An 11,599-nucleotide genomic window follows, 5' to 3' on the forward strand; every position below is an offset into this window, starting at 1 on the left:
CTGACGAGATCAGGCGCCATCAGGGTGGTAAGGCCGTAGGCCGCAGGCCACAAGGCGAGAGTCAGGCCTCCCGCCGCCCGGGGTGCAAGCATCAGCCCAGAGGTGCAGAGTGTGAACCCGTGAGACGAGTAGGCACCGGCCTGAGAATTCTCGATTCCATGGAAGGATTTTACCCTTGCGCCGGAGCCGTGGCAATCCTCTCTGTATCTTTCCAAATCATGTATACGTGCCGCCGTAGCGAGCACTGGAACAACCGCGGGAAACCCAGCAGCAAAGCCACAACCCCTGAGCAAGCAGTCTCCTCCGCTCCAGAACCAGGCCTGCACCAGGAGGCAGGCCAGCCGACAAGAGCCGGCTCAACACCGGCGCCGAGAGCGGGGGACCCATCCGTACGGGAAGATCCGGGAACGGCCAGGTGGCTCGAATCGCCAGCCCGGCCAAAGGAGAGGGAACCCGGGGCGGAGGACCGCCCCAGGACATGCGTGGCAACCACGCGCGGGTGCCAGGCACCACACCCCAAAACAAGTCCAAGCGCCGCCGGGTCGTGCCCCCAGGATCACCCCGGCCCTGCCCAAGCGAATCCAGCCGAGGACCCGCGAAATCGGAGGGCACGGGGGAACGCGGACATCGGACCGAAAGGCCACGCGAAAGACCGGGCAATAAGTACCCGGAAAGAGGAGCAGACCCCGGGCAGGAGGCCCGGGTCCCCCTCCCAGAACCGATCCACCGGAGGCAGACCGAGCCGAGGCACCAGGCGCCGAAACACCACCTGGGTCAGGGCGAGACAAGGCAACGACGGAGAATCCGACACAGTCGAGCCGCCCCCACAGAGCCGGACCCCGGGGGAAGGGTGGCCCGAAGGGACAGGACCGGCGACCCCGACCCACCCAGGTCGACAGACCCGTTGTACGGAACGCCTCACGAATAAGCGAGACAACCTAGCGCAGGGGCCACGCCATTCACAGAAATGTTCCAACATTAGAACATGCGTGGCCGATGCGAGCACGGCCAAAACCTGGGGACAACGAAGCACAGGTGCCAAGGCGGCAGGCCAGGAGGACCGCCCGCAACCCCCGAAGCACGAGGATCCGCGAGACAGCCGGAGACCCCAACGACCCCCAAACGCCCCGGCCAAACCCCCCCGAAAGAGCCAGAGGGAAGAACCGGGACCAGGCCCAAGCCCCCCGCAGGAGGACAAGCCCGAGACGGGGGCTGAAGGGCCCACCGCACATCGTGCAGGGAGTCGACGGGGGGGAGACACCGTCGACAAGACGTCTCACCCACGCACACGACGAGGCCGAGAAGGACCAAACGTTCACCCAGGGAACACCCAGGCCCCTACCCGGCGAAGAAGCTCCACCAGGCGGGGCCGGAGCCCAGTCCCCACCCATGGGCCCAGAAAGGAACCACAGGCGAGACAAGGGAAGGAGAATGCATAAGGAACGTCACCCGAAAGTGCGCGACAGCCTTCCCACACTATAATATGTGCCGCCGAAGCGAGCACCACAAACCCTCCGAGGAGGAGGATCCCGCGGAAAACCGCAAGACCGGACACCGTCGCTGCGGCCCCCCCCAGGCACTCCCTGTGGGGTCACCATTCTCGGGCACCCACAATGCGGAGGACATTCTGGCGAATAAGCAAGCTAGTGCCCCGAGTCGCCGAGTGGGACACCATGTCAGGACTAGGCACCGAGGCGAGGATAAACAGGTCGGTCATATGGAACGCTACACGAATTTGCATGTCCTCCTTGCGCAGGGGCCATGCAAATCTACTCTGTATCGTTCCAATTGCAGCATATGTGCTGCCGAAGCGAGCACTAGGAATAAATGCCGCCCCAGACCCGGCGAGGCGGGGATCCCGGGCAAGACCGCCGCCTCAGGGTCTGCAGCCCATGGCGCGTGACCACCCGCACAGGGGCCAAGCTAAAACGACGGTCGCGTAAGCGACCCAAAAAAAAACGCACAACACCCCCTAAGGGTCTCAAGGCGCCGGCATGAATGCCCAAAGCCCACTACACTCGGTATGCCCAGGCCGATCCGTGGCCCAACCAGGCCCGACCCCCTGGGCGAGAGGCCGATGAGGCGAGGAGGGGTACAGGGCCCCCGTCGCGTCCGGACAGAAGGGCTAGTGCCGCCAAACAGGGAGACCCCGCCGATGGCGCAGAAGGACCCCCGCCTCCCCAAGGAGACCAGCAGGCACCTCGAAAGCGGACGCCCGGCGTCCACCGCGTCGTGGAGTTGCAAGGTGTGACTCCCTCAAAGGGATAGGCACAGAGTCGAGAAATAACCGGGCTGGAAATTATATGAGCCCAAGGCCCGCTGAGGCGGGGACTCGAACACGGGACCCGGGCATGAACATTGACTCAGGGACCGCCGCCCTAACCATTGAGCCACACATTTCTACGACACAACCCCGGCAAGGGCAGATTAAGAACAGCCGTACCAGTACCGCGTGCAGTCGATTGTGCAGAGCGAACCAAAAGTGCATCCCGCTCGTGCCAGACCGATGACAGAATCAACGGACTCCAATATGAACCACACGAACACCACCCCTGTGATGCACGCTACAGGTCGCCAACCCGGGGCTGGACACCACGTAACATGCGGCGCTACAGGCAGAGTACAGTAGAGACCTTCTAACACACGACTATCCAAGTCGTGATCAATAACTGCACCTCCACACAAAGGGAAGAAATGAGCATATTGCGGAGTCGAGCCCGCCAGGTACAAATGCGAAACGGCACTGACCTTATAATGGAATAGTCAGTTGATCCCTTCTAGTGGATTATGGCAGTGTTTTGAAAGAGAGTGTAATTGTACTACAAGACATGCTCACCATCAAAAGAGTGTCTGATGTCTTTCCGACGAAGGTGGGATGCGAACCCACGCGTGCAGAGAACAATGGATTAGCAGTCCATCGCCTTAACCACTCGGCCACCTCGACTGCCTTCATAGGAAAAAAGCCCTCCACGAGGGACGAGCTGCGCCCTGCATGCTGCGTAACCGGGAGCACGGCCGAGGTGCCGCCAGTGCCGGGACCAGCACCGAGAGGCACCGTAATCAGCCATCCAGCCTGCTGCGCCACTCCGGACGCACCTGGAGGTCCTCAACCCCCGCCCCCGAGGGGCGGGGAGCAGCCGGAGCATAACACTCGCACAGCCAACCGCCGCGGCCCGTAGGGACCAATCACCACGTGGGGAGGCGGCAGCGCCCAGCGCCGCGCACCAGAGGATCCCGACCCGGACCGCCGAGCCCTCGCCGGCATGCGAGGTAAGACTGGTCAGGGGGCCCCACAATGTCTCCAGGCATGTCGGAAGACACTGCAGAGCGCCTGCCTTCTTAGGCAGGGTATGCGCGGTCAGAAAACAAAAACGCCGGGATGTCTACAATGGCAGGTTACATGCGAGGCATGTCACAGCTTCAGAGGGCACGTCCAATGCACTGAGTGGACTCCAGGTCTCAGGGTTGAATCGACTCCCAGCTCAGAGCTTCGTCCATCACAGAGCCCTGCAGGGAAAGCCCAGCGCCGTGCCCTTGCAACGTACGTAGCGTACAAGTGTCTGTTATACAACACATTTCCAGTAGCTGACTTGAGCCATCCCAGCACTACCCTCCCCACGCGGAAAGAAGGCAGATCGTGCATAAAACACAGCAGAGCGAGGCGGCACTGACCTGCAAAGCCAGCCCAACCGTCACACAGCATATAACTTCTGGAACATGGCAGCAGCCCGCGCCCAGGAGGAATTCAATGGGCGTCTGCTGCGCCGAACCCAAAAAGCCCACAGAGTGGCCAGGGTCCAACAGTAACGACCTGGGGATACACAGGGATGTCCAACCACCCCATATCCCCTGCCGCCCCCCCCCCCCTGTAAACCACTGGCATGCTATAGCAGTACCTAACCGGCCCCACAGGACCGGGGGAAGGAAGAGGGGGGGGGATTTTAAAGGCATAAGGCACTTGAGACCGCTAGAGCAGGTCCTCCACCCTAAACCCCAAGGGCCAGCTCACGCCGGCCCATCTTACCTGTACCGTGCTCTGGAGAGAGTCGTGCAGAACAAAAAAAACAGGCTGATTGGCTGGGCCGGCCCGCCTCTTATAGAGGTCAGGTGGGACTGGTCGGCCATGTTGGGAGGGGGTGGGAGGTGGTTTCTTTTTGCTTTGGAGGGTTCTGTTGTGGAGCTAAAGCTCACTATGTAAATCATGTGGCGAGGAAGACTAACGAGGAGGTAATGACTGCTATGTAAAGATTGTTTCCCGGCTGGACTAGTTAAAGACTGTAGAAGTATTTTGCTTGTTAGGAGGGCCCAGTTATTGCCAAAAAGTAATATGCAGTTTATCCAGCAGTCTGGCTGAAAGAGGGCACACACTTTGAGTGGTATCTCTATCAGCTGAGTTGAACTTTTGACCTCTTCTGCCACCAGGGCAGAGGCTGGCTGGGACATTCTGAGAGAAGAATGCCGTGTGTCAGTATTCTGTGCCAACATTCTAAAGCTTCCCTGCCCAGCCCCCACTTCAAGCACCCTTCTCAGAGAGGAACATGAAAAGTGACAGAAGCTTTAGATACAGAGATCGGTTCTGGCTCATGTCACTCTTGCTTTGGCCAAATGATTGAACCTTACAACAACCTTTCCCAACACTCTCCAAGTTATCCCTGTCCCTCACTTCACTCACTTCATATTCATTACATACACCCGGTATTGTTCCCTTTTCTATTTATTCCTAAATTGTTTACTATCCACAAACCCCTTGTTGCATTCATTTGCCTTGCACATTTATTTCCTATGCTGGTTCTCTGTGAGAGAAAGAGAGTGGCCTCAGTGAGATTTCCCTCAACACGGCGGCCATCTTGGACTGCCTCTGACTGCATTAAGTCTCAGTTCACACAAAATGGAGGTTGTTCTCCAGTGCACCCATATCCAAATTTACAAACAGTTGTGAGCTTCAATTCTTTAATTTTAGGCTAAAGAATCGTAAACAAAGAATAGTGTTGTCAGTGAAAACACACTTTTATCTTTTACAAATGATAGCACAGCTGATTCACATTTCCCCCACTAAACATTTGCTTTTTTAACAATATGTTTGTTGCCATCAAATACATAACATGATTTTCATAAAAACATTAATTTTCATTCATATTCTTTTAGGTATTGCTGTGGCATCACACCTTTTATCCTCAGCATAGCAGGCAGTTTTTGTGGTTCTCACACAGGCAAAAAACTAAATGTATAGTTGTAAACATGCTTTTCATTTACAAATCCAGTCAGAAAAAATGTGTTCCTTTGGTAATATAAGATACACTTTATTGGACTGTGGTTCTCTCACTGTACTGAACTGTTGCATTGATCACCTGGCCAGCTTTGTTTTACTTGGCCTTTCCTATTTAATAAATGACTTCATACAACATACAGCTATTGTTTGCCTACCCTGTATTGAGACAATGGGAGTCCACTTTTGGCTTTATTATGGTTCAGGGGAGTAGGGTAAAAGGCTTTTGTGACAATAGGTGCCGACCTATAAATGTGAACACTTAAACTCTCTTCAATGAGCATACATGCCAGCATACCTGATTCAAGCTTGAGACTACCAATGTTTAGGCCAAATTTTTTTTTTCTGTTTCTGACCTGAAATGTCTTCTTCTTTAATGTATTTCAATTGGCAAAATACATTCCCCCTAATTTGTTTTCAAAATATCTACTTTTAAAATGTTGACATGTCTGAATGAGGCTGAACTGAATATATGATGTTACAACGCAAACAATTACAACGCATGCATTTACAACGCGTTTTTTACATCGCAGCATCCATTACAACACATGATTTTACAACGCATTTTTAGAAACTACATTTAAAACGCATTCCATTACAACGCATGCCTTTACAACGCATTGCCATTACAACACGCAATACTTTTAGGGCAAGAGTAGTGTAAGTGTTGGCTAGCGTAGGGCTAAAAATTGCTATTCCCACTCCAGTGAGTGCAACAGTGGGGTAAGTGTTGGATAGTGTAGGGGTAAAAATGTCGATTCCCACTCCAGTGAGTGCAACAGTAGGGTAAGTTGGATAGTGTTGGATAGTGTAGGGATAAAAATACTATCCCCATGTACCCCAGAACCCATACTCACCCTAAAACTAAAAAATCCCCATTACTTACCTTATAATGCGTTGTAATGGCATGCGTTGTAATGATATTCATTGTAATGGCATGCCTTGTAGTGACATGCGTTGTAATGGCGTGCATTGTAATGGTATGTGATGTAAGGGCAGCTGCGTTGTAATGACTGCGTTGTGAAGGTAGTGCGTTGTAATGACTGCTATGTAAATATTGTTACCCGGCTGAACTAGTTAAAGACTGTAGAATTCTGACCTGAAATTGCTTCTTCTTTAATGTATTTCAATTGGCAAAATACATTCCCCTCTAATTTGTTTTCAAAATATCTACTTTTAAAATGTTGACATGTCTGAATGAGGCTGAACTGAATATATGATGTTACAACGCAAACAATTACAACGCATGCCTTTACAACGCGTTTTTTACATCGCAGCATCCATTACAACACATGATTTTACAACGCATGCCATCACAACGCATTTTTAGAAACTACATTTACAACGCATTCCATTACAACGCATACCATTACAACGTATACCATTACAACACGCAATACTTTTAGGGCAAGAGTAGTGTAAGTGCTGGATAGTGCAGGGGTAAAAATTTCTATTCCCACTCCAGTGAGTGCGACAGTAGGGTAAGTGTTGGATAGTGTAGGGATAAAAATGTCTATTCCCACTCCAGTGAGTGCAACAGTAGGGTAAGTTGGATAGTGTTGGATAGTGTAGGGATAAAAATACTATCCCCATGTACCCCAGAACCCATACCCACCCTAAAACTAAACAATCCCCATTACTTACCTTATAATGCGTTGTAATGACATGCGTTGTAATGATTTTCATTGTAATGGCATGCGTTGTAGTGACATGCGTTGTAATGGTGTGCGTTGTACTGGTATGTGATGTAAGGGCAGCTGCGTTGTAATGACTGCGTTGTGAAGGTAGTGCGTTGTAATGACTGCTATGTAAAGATTGTTACCCGGCTGAACTAGTTAAAGACTGTAGAATTCTGACCTGAAATTGCTTCTTCTTTAATGTATTTCAATTGACAAAATACATTCCCCTCTAATTTGTTTTAAAAATATCTACTTTTAAAATGTTGACATGTTTGAATGAGGCTGAACTGAATATATGATGTTACAACGCAAACAATTACAACGCATGCCTTTACAACACGGTTTTTACATCGCAGCAACCATTACAATGCATGATTTTACAACGCATGCCATCACAACGCATTTTTATAAACTACATTTACAACGCATTCCATTACAACGCATTCCATTACAACGCATACCATTACAACGCGCAATACTTTTAGGGCAAGAGTAGTGTAAGTGCTGGATAGTGTAGGGGTAAAAATTTCTATTCCCACTCCAGTGAGTGCAACAGTAGGGTAAGTGTTGGATAGTGTAGGGATAAAAATTTCTATTCCCACTCCAGTGAGTGCAACAGTAGGGTAAGTTGGATAGTGTTGGATAGTGTAGGGATAAAAATACTATCACCATGTACCCCAGAACCCATACCCACCCTAAAACTAAAAAATCCCTATTACTTACCTTATAATGCGTTGTAATGGCATGCGTTGTAATGATATTCATTGTAATGGCATGTGTTGTAGTGACATGCGTTGTAATGGCATGCGTTCTAATGGTATGTGATGTAAGGGCAGCTGCGTTAAAATGACTACATTGTGAAGGTAGTGCGTTGTAATGACTGCTATGTAAAGGTTGTTTCCCGGCTGAACTAGTTGAAGACTGTAGAATTCTGACCTGAAATTGCTTCTTCTTTAATGTATTTCAATTGGCAAAATACATTCCCCCTAATTTGCTTTCAAAATATCTACTTTTAAAATGTTGACATGTCTGAATCAGGCTGAACTGAATATATCATGTTACAACGCAAACAATTACAACGCATGCCTTTACAACGCGGTTTTTACATCGCAGCATCCATTACAATGCATGATTTTACAACGCATGCCATCACAACGCATTTTTAGTAACTACATTTACAACGCATTCCATTACAACACATACCATTACAACGCATGCCATTACAACGCGCAATACTTTTAGGGCAAAAGTAGTGTAAGTGTTGGATAGCGTAGGGCTAAAAATTGCTATTCCCACTCCAGTGAGTTCAACAGTGGGGTAAGTATTGGATAGTGTAGGGGTAAACATTTCTATTCCCACTCCAGTGAGTGCGACAGTAGGGTAAGTGTTGGATAGTGTAGGGGTAAAAATGTCAATTCCCACTCCAGTGAGTGCAACAGTAGGGTAAGTTGGATAGTGTTGGATAGTGTAGGGATAAAAATACTATCCCCATGTACCCCAGAACCCATACCCACCCTAAAACTAAACAATCCCCATTACTTACCTTATAATGCGTTGTAATGACATGCGTTGTAATGATATTCATTGTAATGGCATGCGTTGTAGTGACATGCGTTGTAATGGCGTGCGTTGTACTGGTATGTGATGTAAGGGCAGCTGCGTTGTAATGACTGCGTTGTGAAGGTAGTGCGTTGTAATGGCTGCTATGTAAAGATTGTTACCCGGCTGAACTAGTTAAAGACTGTAGAATTCTGATCTGAAATTGCTTCTTCTTTAATGTATTTCAATTGGTAAAATACATTCCCCCTAATTTGTTTTCAAAATATCTACTTTTAAAATGTAGACATGTCTGAATGAGGCTGAACTGAATATATGATGTTACAACGCAAACAATTACAACGCATGCCTTTACAACACGGTTTTTACATTGCAGCATCCATTACAATGCATGATTTTACAACGCATGCCATCACAACGCATTTTTAGAAACTACATTTACAACGCATTCCATTACAACGCATACCATTACAACGTATACCATTACAACGTGCATTACTTTTTGGGCAATAGTAGTGTAAGTGCTGGATAGTGTAGGGGTAAAAATTTCTATTCCCACTCCAGTGAGTGCAACAGTAGGGTAAGTGTTGGATAGTGTAGGGATAAAAATTTCTATTCCCACTCCAGTGAGAGCAACAGTAGGGTAAGTTGGATAGTGTTGGATAGTGTAGGGATACAAATACTATCACCATGTACCCCAGAACCCATACCCACCCTAAAACAAAAAAATTCCCATTACTTACCTTATAATGCGTTGTAATGGCATGCGTTGTAATGATATTAATTGTAATGGCATACGTTGTAGTGACATGCATTGTAATGGCATGCGTTGTAATGGTATGTGACGTAAGGGCAGCTGCGTTGTGATGACTGCGTTGTGTAGGTAGTGCAATGTAATGACTGCTATGTAAAGGTTGTTTCCCGGCTGGACTAGTTAAAGACTGTAGATTTCTGACCTGAAATTGCTTCTTCTTTAATGTATTTCAATTGGCAAAATACATTCTCCCTAATTTACTTTCAAAATATCTACTTTTAAAATGTAGACATGTCTGAATGAGGCTAAACTGAATATATGATGTTACAACGCAAACAATTACAACGGATGCCTTCACAACGCGGTTTTTACATCGCAGTATCCGTTACAATGCATGATTTTACAACGCATGCCATCACAATGCATTTTTAGTAAGTACATTTACAACGCATTCCATTACAACGCATACCATTACAACACATGCCATTACAACGTGCAATACTTTTAGGGCAAGAGTATTGTAAGTGTTGGATAGTGTAGGGGTAAAAATTACTATTCCCACTCCAGTGAGTGCAACAGTAGGGTAAGTGTTGGATAGTGTAGGGGTAAACATTTCTATTCCCACTCCTTGAGTGCAACAGTAGGGTAAGTGTTGGATAGTGTAGGGATAAAAATACTATCCCCATGTACCCCAGAACCCATACCCACCCTAAAACAAGAAAATCCCCATTACTTACCTTATAATGCGTTGTAATGGCATGCGTTGTAATGATATTCATTGTAATGGCATGCGTTGTAGTGACATGCGTTGTAATGGCATGCGTTGTAATGGTATGTGATGTAAGGGCAGCTGCGTTGTAATGACTGCGATGTGTAGGTAGTGCAATGTAATGACTGCTACGTAAAGATTGTTTCCCGGCTGGACTAGTTAAAGACTGTAGAAGTATTTTGCTTGTTAGGAGGGCCCAGTTATTGCCAAAAAGTAATATGCAGTTTATCCAGCAGTCTGGCTGAAAGAGGGCACACACTTTGAGTGGTATCTCTATCAGCTGAGTTGAACTTTTGACCTCTTCTGCCACCAGGGCAGAGGCTGGCTGGGACATTCTGAGAGAAGAATGCCGTGTGTCAGTATTCTGTGCCAACATTCTAAAGCTTCCCTGCCCAGCCCCCACTTCAAGCACCCTTCTCAGAGAGGAACATGAAAAGTGACAGAAGCTTTAGATACAGAGATCGGTTCTGGCTCATGTCACTCTTGCTTTGGCCAAATGATTGAACCTTACAACAACCTTTCCCAACACTCTCCAAGTTATCCCTGTCCCTCACTTCACTCACTTCATATTCATTACATACACCCGGTATTGTTCCCTTTTCTATTTATTCCTAAATTGTTTACTATCCACAAACCCCTTGTTGCATTCATTTGCCTTTCACATTTATTTCCTATGCTGGTTCTCTGTGAGAGAAAGAGAGTGGCCTCAGTGAGATTTCCCTCAACACGGCGGCCATCTTGGACTGCCTCTGACTGCATTAAGTCTCAGTTCACACAAAATGGAGGTTGTTCTCCAGTGCACCCATATCCAAATTTACAAAAAGTTGTGAGCTTCAATTCTTTAATGTTAGGCTAAAGAATCGTAAACAAAGAATAGTGTTGTCAGTGAAAACACACTTTTATCTTTCACAAATGATAGCACAGCTGATTCACATTTCCCTCACTAAACATTTGCTTTTTTAACAATATGTTTGTTGCCATCAAATACATAACATGATTTTCATAAAAACATTAATTTTCATTCATATTCTTTTAGGTATTGCTGTGGCATCACACCTTTTATCCTCAGCATAGCAGGCAGTTTTTGTGGTTCTCACACAGGAAAAAAACTAAATGTATAGTTGTAAACATTCTTTTCATTTACAAATCCAGTCAGAAAAAATGTGTTCCTTTGGTTATATAAGATACACTTTATTGTACTGTGGTTCTCTCACTGTACTGAACTGTTGCATTGATCACCTGGCCAGCTTTGTTTTACTTGGCCTTTCCTATTTAATAAATGACTTCATACAACATACAGCTATTGTTTGCCTACCCTGTATTGAGACAATGGGAGTCCACTTTTGGCTTTATTATGGTTCAGGGGAGTAGGGTAAAAGGCTTTTGTGACAATAGGTGCCCACCTATAAATGTGAACACTTAAACTCTCTTCAATGAGCATACATGCCAGCATACCTGATTCAAGCTTGAGACTACCAATGTTTAAGCCAAAATGTTTTTTTCTGTTTCTGACCTGAAATTTCTTCCTCTTTAATGTATTTCAATTGGCAAAATACATTCCCCCTAATTTGTTT

General features: G+C 47.3%; 2 non-coding genes across 2 annotated transcripts; both read right to left on the bottom strand.

Annotated features, from left to right (window-relative positions):
- Positions 1–1,711: 1,711 nt before the first annotated feature.
- On the bottom strand, positions 1,712–1,818 carry LOC147705804 (U6 spliceosomal RNA). The gene has a single exon (XR_015298480.1). It is a non-coding gene; the product is annotated as a U6 spliceosomal RNA (small nuclear RNA).
- A 1,044-nt stretch (positions 1,819–2,862) lies between these two features.
- TRNAS-GCU (transfer RNA serine (anticodon GCU)) lies at positions 2,863–2,944 on the bottom strand. The gene has a single exon. It is a non-coding gene; the product is annotated as a tRNA-Ser (tRNA).
- Positions 2,945–11,599: the final 8,655 nt, after the last annotated feature.

The sequence above is a fragment of the Lissotriton vulgaris genome, chromosome 7, assembly GCF_964263255.1.
Source record: "Lissotriton vulgaris chromosome 7, aLisVul1.2, whole genome shotgun sequence".
NCBI classification, from domain to species: domain Eukaryota; kingdom Metazoa; phylum Chordata; class Amphibia; order Caudata; family Salamandridae; genus Lissotriton; species Lissotriton vulgaris.